Source organism: Macaca fascicularis, chromosome 14 (assembly GCF_037993035.2).
Source record: "Macaca fascicularis isolate 582-1 chromosome 14, T2T-MFA8v1.1".
In the NCBI taxonomy this organism is placed as follows: domain Eukaryota; kingdom Metazoa; phylum Chordata; class Mammalia; order Primates; family Cercopithecidae; genus Macaca; species Macaca fascicularis.
Window position 1 is genome coordinate 70,277,918 of NC_088388.1, and position 13,058 is coordinate 70,290,975.

The 13,058-nt window shown below is 40.4% G+C and overlaps 1 protein-coding gene and 1 pseudogene across 10 annotated transcripts in view; one reads left to right on the top strand and one right to left on the bottom strand.

Moving 5' to 3' along the window:
- STIM1 (stromal interaction molecule 1) overlaps positions 1–13,058 on the bottom strand; it is a 218,868-nt gene that overhangs the window by 78,630 nt on the left and 127,180 nt on the right. The gene's annotated exons all lie outside the window — the stretch shown is intronic.
- Positions 11,385–11,793, top strand: LOC107127384 (non-histone chromosomal protein HMG-14 pseudogene; annotated as a pseudogene).

Here is a 13,058-nt window from a genome sequence, read left to right on the forward strand (position 1 = left end):
AAGTTTAAAAGTAACAAAAGGTAATAACAAAGCTAAAGAGGCAGCTTTTGGATCCCACTAAAGGGATTCACTATTTCACACTTAGATCAAGCAGCTCTTCTCTCAGGAAGATGTAAGGAGGCTCCCCAAGAGTCCTGCCTTACCATGGAGAATGTAGCATTGGCTAGAACTATACAGCTCAATAGCTCTCCAAAGAGCCAAGGCACCAGCTGTCAGTGAGTATATTTAGTTCCACGCGCCCAGAAAACTGATCTCCCAGGAGGTGGCACAAGGCATAAACCCATCCCAAGTGTTAAGCAGTAGTGAAGTAGTGAGAGTGGGAGCAGAGAAGAGGGGAGACATCTCTCTATAATACAAAACAGGCCCAGCCAGCTTGATTCACCAGAGAACAGAATTCACTGACATAAAGCCAGAAGAAGAGCAGCACACCTTTGGGTACAGCAATCTGGATGGCTTTCCTGGGATCTTCCTTAGAATCAATAACTCTTCCCTCCCCTTTCCAACCTCGTTCCCTAATACTTACCTTCCACATTTCCCAAACCAAATCGTACCACCTCCATTCCCACTTTCTCTGCTGCTCTCCAACGCCCCCCCCCCCCACCAGCCCACAAGATTTAGAACCCTACATTAGTCCATTCTTACACTGCTATAAAGAAATACCTGTGGCCAGGCACAGTGGCTCACACCTGTAATCCCAGCACTTTGGGAGCCAGATGTGGGCAGATCACTTGAAGTCAGGAATTCAAGACCAGCCTGGCCAACATGGTGAAACCCCATCTCTACTAAAAACATAAAAAATAGCTGGCATCATGGCTTGTGCCTGTAGTCCCAGCTACCTGGGAGGCTGAGGCAAGAGAATCGCTTGAATACAGGAAACAGAGGTTACAGTGAGCCGAGATTGTGCCACTGCACTCCAGCCTGGGTGACAGTGTGAGACTCCACCAAAAAAAAATTTAAAAAGGAAGAAAAAAAGAAATACCTGAGACTGGGTAATTTATAAGGAAAAGAGGTTTAATTGGCTCACAGTTCTACAGGCTGTACAGGAAGCATAGCAGCTTCTGCTTCTGGAGAGGCCTTGGGAAACTTACAATCAAGGCAGAAGGTGAAAGGGAAACAGACACACTTTACACAGCCAGAGCAGGAGGAAGAGAGAGCGAGGGGGCAGGTGCTACCACACTTTTAAAGGACCAGATCTCATGAGAACTCACTCACTATACAACACTAAGAGGGGATGGTGCTAAATGATTCATGAGAACACCACCCCGATAATCCAATCACTCCTACCAGGCCCCATCTCCAGCACTGGGGATTACAATTCAACATGAGATTTGGTGGGTACAGAGAACCAAGCCATATCAAACCCATAAGTCACATGTTCCAGATCTGAAAAGTTTACCAACTCTTATTCACCTCTTGAACATCTAGCAAGGAATCATACCATATTTCAGGTACAATAGCTCTAAATGTCATTTACAGAGTTCTAGGACATGGATGTTTCATGGGTGAAATATCTGTCTCCACTGAGATCAGAAGTTGTTGCTCATGGGCAGGGATAGGGCAGTCATTTCTCACTTATCTTTGTACATCTAGTCTCTTTTCGTCAGTTTATCTACCATATTGGACACCAGAACAATCTTAAAGTAAATATCTATCCCAATTCCCTTACTTAACATCTCATGGCTCCCCATTACCTACAAGATAAAGCCTTAGCTTCTTGGCCTGACATTCAAGGCCTTTTACAATATTAACTTCCTAGGGACCTTCCTGGCCACTCTCCCTCCCTACCAGACACCTTACACACCAGATATTGGTCAGAAAACTATGTCCATAAGCCAAATCCAGTTTGCTGTTTGTTGGTTTTGAAACTGAGTCTCCCTCTATTGCCCATGCTGAAGTGCAGTGGCGTGAACATGGCTCACTGCAGCCTCCTGGGCTTAAACAATCCTCCTGCCTCAGCCTCCCGAGTAGCTTGGACTACAAGCACAGGGGCTAATTTTTTCTTTATTTTTTGTAGAGACAGAGTCTTACCATATTGTCCAGGCTGGTCTTAAACTCATAGACTCAAGCAATCCTCCTGCCTTAGCTTCCCAAAGTGATGGGATTATAGGCATAAGCCACCATGCCCAGCCAGTTTTCATAAAGTTTTACTGAAACATAGCCAGGCTCATGCACTGATGTATACTTTCTGTGGCTGCTTTCATGCTACAAAGGCAGAGTTGAGTATTTGTAACAGAGACTCTATGGCTATCAAAGTCTAAAATAATTACTATCTAATCCTTTACAGAAAAAGTTGCCTGCTCTAGACACATCAAGCCATTTCCTGCTCCTTGACCAAACCATGATCTTTTATACCCCCAAGATTTTGCACAAGGTGCTCCATTTAAAATGCTTTCTCCCACTCTTTGTCTATTAAAGAAAAAGTCACTGGCTTCTGTGAAGTTTTCTAGATCTCTCCCATGTGAGTTCATTGCCCTATCCTATTTGTTCCCATAGTTGTCAGGGTACATATACATCAATGACAGTACTTATCCCAATATTCTACGATTACTATTTAATTATCCCCCTCTTACTCTCCCTAAGCAACTCAAAAATAGAGACTATATTTTATTTATCATTTATTCTTCACCCAGCATCTTGCAAATTTTCTGCAATACATAAATGAATAATTAATTTAGCTCCATAAACCCATCTCCAAGCCTAAGGCCTGGCACAGAGCAGGGTGTGTGGTTATTAAATAACTAAAGGAGTGTCTCTGGAGTTTGTCCTGTAACATGTAGCAGACAGTTTAGCTTACAATAGCTAGTCAAGACATAATTGTCTATTGAATAGAAGAAAGAAAAAGGTCCCCAAATTGTCAGCCTATCTAAAACAAAGATATTTAGCCAGGAGCCAGAGAGTTACACTAGCTTGGATTCAATGTAGCATGATACTTTAGAGTTTGATTCTAGACCCCATTGCCTGGGTTTGAATCCTCGTTCCATCACTTAGTTTCAGTGTGTAACTTGCATCATTTGTAAAATGAAGATAGTAGCACAAAAACCTAACAACCCTCATGTTGAGGGAAGCATAAATGAGTAAATTCAACTAAATACCTTAGAATAGTGCCTGGCACAAAAATAAGCTCTCCTGTCTGTGTGTGTGTGTGTGTGTGTGTGTGTGTGTGTGTGTGTATGTAATATGTTTTAAGAAGGATTAAAGATACTAAGAATGTACAATCCTAGGGCCCACTATTACAGTGATGCATGATCCCTCATATGTAAGGAAGACCTACAGAGGGGATAGAAAATGAATATTTTCTAAGTGCTTGCTATATAAAGTCCATGTGTCAAGAGGTCAGAAATGGAGACAGTAAAGACAAGACATTGTAGTCTACTAACCTCTAAGGTCCTTTCTGTTCTACTCTATGATTCTTTGAAAGCTTTTAAAGCTTTAACTCCATTTAAAATCAAAACTTTACAACTTTATGCAAGACCCTCCCTCCTCTATGGGCTGGCCTTCCTCAATGCATCAATTGCCACTTTCTCCCATTCCCAATGATAATGAATTCCCAATTCCCAATGATAATGAATTACTTAAAACTCTCTGAAAGTACCAGGCTTTTTACCAGTACAATATCTTTGTACATGCTATTCCCTCACTTAAAACATTCTCCTTATCACTCCTAGTCATCTGTTGAGATCCAGATTATGTGTCAGTGACTGTAACATGGGAAAAGCTGACTTAGGGCATCCTCTTCTGCAACTGTATCACAGTGTTCACTCTTAAAATTTTATTTATTTTTTTTTTACAGACAGGGTTTTGATATATTGCTAAGGCTGGTCTTGAATTCTGGGCTCAAGAAATTCTCCCACCTCAGCCTCCCAAGTAGCTGGTACTACAAGTGCAAGCCATTGTGCCTCACTGTATCCACTTAATAAATTATAGTGTCCTTATCTGTTTTATGGCTATCTCCACCACTAGGGGAACTTCTTCAAAGGCAGCAACATTACCTTTCCTTTTACTCCTTTATTGCCAGCACCTGGCACATACACAGATACAGAGAATCCCTCTGAGGTCAATGAGAAAGCTCAGTGCTTGTCATGGAATCATCATTGATGCCTCACTAAAACACTGGGCACATGACACAGGTGAAATCCTAGAGGCAGCATTAAAAGTTTCAGCTTGCCAGGTACCTGGTCAGAATGGCAAATACAGGGAAACTCTAACATCTCCAGTCTTACAAACTGTCAGAACCAAAGTATCCAAGCTAGCCAAGGACTACTGTCTGGGGAACCTTTGTTTTACGAAAGGAGGACAGAAATAGATCACTAATTAGAAAATATTTCCCCAAAGGGAAGAGGTTATCTTCTTAATTGGGGTCAATACTGCCACATTTATATAGGATGAATGCACAGCACCGGAGAAAATGCATTATGAGAAAGGACAGTTACAAAATTGATGGGTTAGAAGGGACTTCTAGTTTGACAGCATGAGAAGCTCCACAGACCCACTCTCCAGTAAAACTAGTGAAACTTATTTTTCAAAAGCAACCATTTAAAGTTTCTGGAAATGGTCGTAAAGGCACACAGCCAATGAAGAAACATATGCTCAAGAAAATCTAAGAACAGCGAGAGTCCACAATATTTAACCTGTTCCCTGCCTTGCCTCTCCCAACTCAAGGACACAGAAACTCCACTCCACGCTGAGGCAGCTAAAAACACAGACCTTCTCTCTCAAGCTCCCTGTTGAAGGGTTAGCTGCCTGGAATGTTCTGAGCAGGATATTAGCATTTCTGATCCTTCCCCCAGCTATATGTTACTGAGGCTAAGTTGCAAGTGAGTGCAGCTAAAAGGTGGGCCTCTTTTGTCCCGTTTAACCCCTACTCATATGACGGGAGCTTTACCTTGGATGCAGTGCCACTGAGAATACTGGAGCCACAACTGGCATTGCCCTGGCTCATAAGATTGTTATTACACTCTGGGAGAAGCAAATCAAAAAGACCTGAGGCTACTGCCACCCCTCCAAGTCCTCAGCTCCTAAAGTGGTGGTGTCACTCAGAAGCATGTCATTGTCCCCGACCCCAGCTCCAGAACCATGACTCAAAGATTTTGCCTGGCAGAGGAAGCAGGCTATAAAACAAAGAGCTCTGAATCTCTTCCCAGGGAAAATGACCTCATCTGCAACAGAGTGTAGAGAAGTTCAAGACTAAGGGTAGGATACTCTCAAAAAAGTAGAAGTTGTGGTGAAAGGAAAAGATTAGTAGATTCATTGGAGATACAGGCTAAACTGTAGACTAGAGAATTTGCTGGAGATAACTAGGGAAAAAGACAGCTGGGAGGAGTCTCTTGGGGTAAGAACAAATTTCACCAGCCTGGGCAACATAGGGAGACCCCATCTTTACAAAAAAATTTAAAAATTAGCCAGGCCACCTGCACATCCTGCACATATATACCAGAACTTTAAAAAAAAAAAAAAAGGCCAGGTGCAGTGGCACACACCTGTGGTCCCAATTACTCACGAGGCTGAGGTAGGAGGATCAATGGAGTCCAGGAGTTTGAGGCTGCAGTGAGCCATCATCATGCCACTGCACTTTAGCCCGGGTGAAAGACTGGGACTCTATCTCCAAAAACAAACCAACAAAGTACAAATTTCAAACAATGACCTCAGGAACTTTCCCTTCAAAGGAACCCTAATGTAATTGGATTAGTCTAGGAAGCAATTTATGCCTCAGGGCATTGTTGAAAAGAGCTGAGCAATCATATGGCAATTAGTGAACCCAAAAAGCTGGGTGTGGCCAGGGAAAGAGACAAAGTTCTGCCCAAACCATTATCATCCAAATATGACTGTGGGCATACCAAAGTCCTCTGAGGAGCAACATCAGAGGATTTACACTGTGGGAGGAGGGGGATCAACCACTTAAACAATCTAGCCAGTCATTAAATAAATAAACAAGCAAATAATCATAAGCCCCAGAGGAATCAGACAAGTACCCAAAGTTGCTACAATATATTATCAAAAATGTTCAGCTTCAAATAAACAAACAAAAAACAAAACAAAAAAACAAAGAAACAGGAAAGTGTTACCCACATACCAGAAAAAAGGAGGCAACAGAAACTCTCAGTAAGAGGGACCAGATGTCAGATTTAACAGAAAAAGACTACAAATTAGCCATTATAAATATGTCCAAAGACAAAAAAAAAAAAAGAAAATCATGATCTTTAAAGAGGTAAAGGAATGCATGATGTCAATGTTGCATTAAATAAAGAATGTCAATAAAGAGACAGAAATTATTGTTTTAAAAAAGAACCAAATGGATGTTCTGGAGTTGAAAAGTACAATAACTGAAGTGGATTAGGAGAGGGGCTAAATAGTAGATCTGACTGGCAGAAGAAAGAATAAGCACACTTCCAGAGAGACTGATAAGAGATTATACAATCCTAAAAACATAGAGAAAAAGGAATGAAGAAAAATGAACTGAGCCTCAGAGAAATGTAGAACACCATTAATCACACCGATGTATGTATAATACGAATAGCAGAAAGGGAAGATAAAGAAAAAGGAGCAGGAAGACTCACACCTGTGAGAGGCCAAGGTGGGTGAACTGCTTGAGGCCAGGAGTTAAAGACCAGCCTGGACAACATGGCGAAACCACATCTCTACTAATGTAGGTGTGGTGGTATATGCCTGTGATCCCAGCTACTTGGGGGGAGGGGGCTGAGACACGAGAATCACTTGAACCCAGGAGGAAGAGGTTGGAGTGAGCTTAGATTGTGCCACTGTACTCCAGCCTGGGTGACAGAGTGAGACTATGTCTCAAAAAAAAAAAAAAAAGAAAGAAAGAAAAAGGAGAAGGAAAAATATTCAAAGAAATAATGGCTGAAAAACCTCCCAAAGTGTTTTTAAAAACATTAATCTACCCATAACGAAAATCTAATAAACTCCAAATATGATAAATGCAAAGAGATCTACAAATAGACACATTAAGTAAAATGCTAAAAGTCAAAAGCAGTGAGAAAACTTTGAAAGCAGCAAGAGAAAAATGACTCATCACACACATGTGAACCCCAGTAAGATTAACAGTTAACTTCTCACCAAAATAATGGATGCCAGAAGACAAAGGGATAACATAGTCAAAGGGCTCACTGAAGTGAGGGGGATGTCCGGCAAAACTCTCGTGAAAAAATGAAGGTAAAAAATAAAGACAATTCCAGAATAAAAAAACACTGAGAAAATTCATTACTAACTGACACACCTTACAAAAAAATACTAAAGGAAGCTCTTGAGGCTAGTAAGTGACCCCAGATAGTACTTTGAATCTGTACAAAAAAGTACCAACACTGAGCCAGGTACTGTTTTGGTACTGGAGATATAGCAGTGAAAAAAGCAGATTCCTTTCCCTTATAAACTTTATATTACAGGCAATAAACAATAAAACAATAAGTGATTAAATAATAAAATCCAGATGATAAGTTCTTAAAAATTATTTTAAAAAGTGATTCATAATGAAGATCTAGGTGCCAGGAATGGCGTAGAGGTGCAGATTTCATTATTAAATAGGGTGGTCTGAGAAAGGTCTCTTTGATAAGATGAAGTATGACAAATGACAAAGAATATTTTGGGGGAGTTTTGTTTTGTTTTTTTGTTTTTTTGAGACACAGTGTCCCTCCATCGCCCAGGCTGGAGTTCAGTGGCACAATCTCTGCTTACCACAACCTCCACCTCCTTGGTTCAAGCATTTCTCCTGCCTCAGCCTCTCGAGTAGCTGGGACTATAGGCATATGCCACCACGCCCGGCTAATTTTGTATTTTTAGTAGAGACAGGGTTTTACCATGTTGGCCAGGCTGGTCTCAAACTCCTGACCTCAAGTGATCTGCCTGCCTCGGCCTCCCAAAGTGCTGGGATTACAGGCGTGAACCATCATGCCCAGCCACAAAGTATATTTCATATGGAAATATGAGGGCATAAACTAAATATCTAAGGAAACGATAGTCCAGGTAGGGGCAAGAGCTAGAACCAAGGCCCTAAAGCAGGGATACAAAAGAGTATGAAGGAACACCAAAGAGTGTGGCTACAGTGAGTCACAAGGGGAATATAAGTCAGAGAGGAGATCAGAATAAGTGGGGACCAGATCACAGAGGGCCTTGCTAACTTTTGTGGAGACTGTGGCTTTCACATCAAACAAAAAATGAAGTTATCACAAGTTTTGAGCAGAGCAAAATGATCTGGTTTACATTTTTTTGTTTTGTTTTGTTTTGTTTTTCGAAAAAGCTCTCAGGTGCTACACTGAGAGTAAATGTAGATAAGGCTATCTGCTCGGAGACTACTGAGCCTTGGTGCCTGCAGTGGAATGATAGTGAGAAATGATTCTATTTTGGATATATTTTAAAGGGAGAACCCACAGGATTTACCAATAGATGTGGAGTTGACAAAATTATGAATTATTTAGAATATTTTTTGCCCAGGCAATTGAAACAATGGACTTGCCTTCAACTGAGATGAGGAAGGCAGTGTATACAGCAGGTTTTGGATGAGATAATATTTAGAATCCAGCTTGGTGCACATTAAGCTTCAGATGCCTTTAAAACTCTTAGAAGAAAACACAGGGGTAAGTCATCACAACCTTGGATTTGACAATGGTTTCTTAGACATGACCTCAAAAGCATGAGCAGCAACAACAGCAAAAAAATAAATAAACTGGACTTCATCAAAATTAAAAACTTCTGTGCTTCAAAGGACATGATCAAGAAAGTAAAAAAGCAACCCACAGAATGGGAGAAAATATTTTCAAATCACATATCTCATAAGGGATTTGTATCTAAAATATATAAAGAACTTTAACAACTCAATACCAAAAAGACAACCCAATTTAAAAATGAGCAAAGGTTTTTAATTTTATTTAAAAAAAATTTTTGAGACAGAGTATCACTCTGTCACCCAGGCTAAAGTGCAGTGGCCCAATCTCAGCTCACTGCAACCCCCGCATCCTGGGTTCAAGCCATTCTCATGTCTCAGCCTCCTGAGTAGCCGGGATTATAGGCACACACCACCATGCCTAGCTAATTTTTGTATTTTTTTGTAGAGACCAAGTTTTGCCACGTTGGCCCAGCTGGTCTCAAACGCCTGGCTTCAAGCAATCCGCCTGCCACCCAAAGCACTGGGATTACAGGTGTGAGCCACCGTACCAGGACGCAAAGTTATTATTGAAAACTAAAAAAAAAAAAAAAAAAAAAAAAAAAAAAAAAAAGATGTTGGTAAGGCTGCAGAGAAAAGAGAACACTTATATACAGTTGATGGAAATGTAAATAGTCCAGCCACTGTGGAAAGCAGTCTGGAGATTTCTAAGAGTACTAAAAATAGAACTACCATTCGATCCAGCAATTCCATTACTGTATACATACCCAAAGGAAAATAAATTATTCTACTAAAAAGATATGTGCACTTATATGTTCACTGCAGCACTATTCACAATAGTAAAGACATGAAATCAACCTAGATGCCATTAATTAATGTGGTACAGGCCAGGCACTTTGGGAGGCCAAGGTGGGAGGAGAGCTTGAGCCCAGGAGTTCAAGACCAGCCTGGGCAACATGGCAAAACCCTGTATCCACAAAACAGTACAAAGAAATTAGCCAGGCAGTGGTGCATGCCCGTAGCTCCAGCTACTCAGAAGCTGAGGTGGGAGGATCACTTGAACCCAGGAGACTGAGGCTGCAATGAGCCAGAATCATGCCACTGCACTCCAGCCTGGGTTACAGAGCAAGACTCTGACTCAAAAAAAAAAAAAAAAACAAGAAAGAAAATGTGGTACATATTGACCATGAAAAGCAATGAAAATCCTTTGCAGCAACATGAATGCAGCCGGATGCCATTATCTTAAGTGAATTAGTGCAGACACAGAAAACCAGATATTGTATGTTCTCACTTACAAGTGGGAGCTAAATCTTGGGTACACATAAACACAAAGATGTGAACAATAGATACTGGGGTCTCCAAAAGGAGTGGGGATAGGGAGAAGGACTGAAAAAATTCCCATTGGATGCTACGGTCACTATCTGCATAAGAAAATCAATAGAAGCCCAAACCTCAGTATCACGCAATATACCCTTGTAACAAACCTGCACATGTACCCCATGAATATAAAATTAAGATGGAAATTTTTTAAAATAATAATAAAAAAAAATTGAGCAAAGGATCTGAGAAAATATTTCTCTAAAGAAGATATACAAATAACCATTAAGCACATGAAAAGATGTTCAATACCGTTAGTCATCAGAGAAATGTAAATCAAAATCATAATGAGATATTACTTTATACCAACTAGGATGACTATAATCAAAAAGTCAGACAATAACAAGTGTTGATGAGCATGTGGAGAGATCAGATCCCTCACACACTGCTGGCAGGAATGTAAAAATGGTTTAGCCACTTGAACCATTTTTATATGGAAAATACTCCGGCAGTTCCTAAAACAGGTAAACACAGTTACCATATGACCCAGCAATTCTATTCATATGTATGTACCAAGAGAAATAAAAGTATACATCCAAACAAAACATAAAACACATGTCCACACAAAAACTTACACATGTCTATAGCAGCAGTATTCATAATAGCCAAAAGGTGAAACAAACCAGATGTCTATAAATTGATGAATGGCTAAACAAAACTGGTATGTCCATGCAATAGAATATTATTTGGCCATGAAAAGAAATAAAATACAGATATATATACATGAACATGTACAGGCAGTACTGATACAACATGAATGCACCTTGAAAACACGCTAAGTGAAAAAAGCCAGTTACAATGGACCACATATTATATGACTGTATTTACATGAAATGTCCATAATAGGCAAATTACAGAAAGAGAAAGTACAAGCGTGGTTGCTTAGGGCTGGGGGAAATGAGGGGAGAGAACAATAGCTAATGTGTATGTGGTTTATTTTTGAGGTGACAAAAATGTTTTTAAATTGACTGAGGTGATAGTTGCACATATCTGTGAATATACTAAAACCCATTGAATTGTATACTATATGGGAGAACTGCACAGTATGTGAATTCTTCCTCCAAGAAGCTGTTTTTTTTTTTTTAATTGATAGGTTACACTAGGCCAGATAAACTTTTTCTGTAAAGGGCCAGACAGTAAATATTTTATGCTTGGTAGTCGCAACTACTCAACTCTGCTGTTCTTGCGTAAAAGCAGCAACAGACAATATGTAAACAAATGAGAGTGGCTGTATGCCAATAAAACTTTACGGACTCTGAAATTTCAATTTCATATAAATTTCACATCTTGAAATTCTTCTTTAGTTTTCCCCCTAAACTATTTTAAAATGTAAAAATCAGGGTTCTCCCATCACCCTTGCTGTGGGTCTCAGCAGCCGGGCGGCGGGAGGAGCGGCAGTGACCAGGCAGCCCAGCTTCGCCAAGGCAGCCCAGCTTCGCCGAGCCTCTCCCTGCGCCACGGCTCGCAGACATCCCGCAGGCGCCCTCCACGCCGCCAGGATGACTAAGAGGAAGGTCAGCTCTGCCAAAGGGGCCGCCAAGGAAGAGCCCGAGAGAAGATAGGCGCGGTTGTCTGCTAAACCTGCTACTGCAAAAGTGAAAGCGAAGCAGAAAAAGGTAGCAGCAAAGGATAAATCTTCAGACAAAAAAGTGCAAACAAAAGGGAAAACGGGAGCAAAGAGAAAACAGGCCAAAGTGGCTAACCAAGAAACTAAAGAACATTTGCCTGCAGAAAACAGGGAAAAGAAAACTGAGGAGAGTCCAGCCTCTGATGAAGCAGGAGAGAAAGAAATCAAGTCTGATTAATACCACACATCATGTGTTATCAGTGGTCCCTGTCTCCCTTCTTGTACAATCCGAGGAATATTTTTATCAACTATTTTGTAAATACAAGTTTTTTAGTAGTTCTAGAAACATTTTTTAGAAGGAGGGAATCCCACCTCATCCCAATTTTTAAGTGTAAATGCTTTAAGAGGTGCAATCATTCACTGGTTGTTTATTTTTTGGTACAACCAGAAAATAGTGTGGGATATTGAATTAAGGGAGGCTTTAACTATCTTTGGTGTCAGCTTAACACTCGATAGATGGGGGGTTAGTTTTTATATCCTATAATACAATGCATATTAAATGACAATATGGAGTCAGTCCTGCATTTAATGTCTTGAACATTTTAAATTACTTCTATGTTGTTTTTTGGTTGACTTGTTTCCTAAAGAAAACCACTCCTTGATCATGGCTCTCCCCGTCAGAACTGTGTGCACTCTGTAACATCTTTGCTTGCGGTAGTCCTGTTTTCCTAATAACTTGGTTACTGTGCTGTGAAAGATTAAAAATCTGAATATGTAGTGTACATGCTGTTCAGTTGTGGATTGGTAGGACGTATGTAACAGCTTATCAACATGTGAGGATGCCGGTACTTGATAGCCTCTTAAGGACAATTTGCTTCCAAATTCTAAGCTGGAAAGTCACTGGAATAACTTTAAAAAAAGAATTACAATACATGGCTTTTTAGATTTTCGGTATGTATATTAATAATTGTGTACAAATTGAAATGTCTGTACTGATCCTCAACCAATAAAATCTCAATTATGAAAGAAAAAAATTTAAAAATCATTTTTAGTTTGCAGGCTATACGAAAAAACAGTTTGCTGATCCCTGGACTAGATATAATAAATCCACCCTCTGCTCTGGCTTCAGATGCTAGGGAAATCTCTCTCCCTGACAATCCCCACGAACAAAAGGCAACTTCAATTCCACGCTCAGTTTTCCCTCATGCTACCATCCCTATACACGGCTTTCCAACACCCTGAGAGGATCACAAACCCAGCCAAACACTCAACAGCAGGAAAACCTCTAGGACTCCATTTCCAAAATAGAACACCCACTTCAACTGACTTGGCAAAAAGAGTTAGAGCTCACCATGTGTTTCTTATAAATGACACTCACCTTTGGGCAGTAGTATGGGAAGAAGCTTAAGGACAAAGAATATAAGAACAAAACGAACTCATGCCTCTCCCAAGAAGCTTCTGGCATCTAATCAACTCTAAGAGGGAGGATTTAGGCTTATGCGT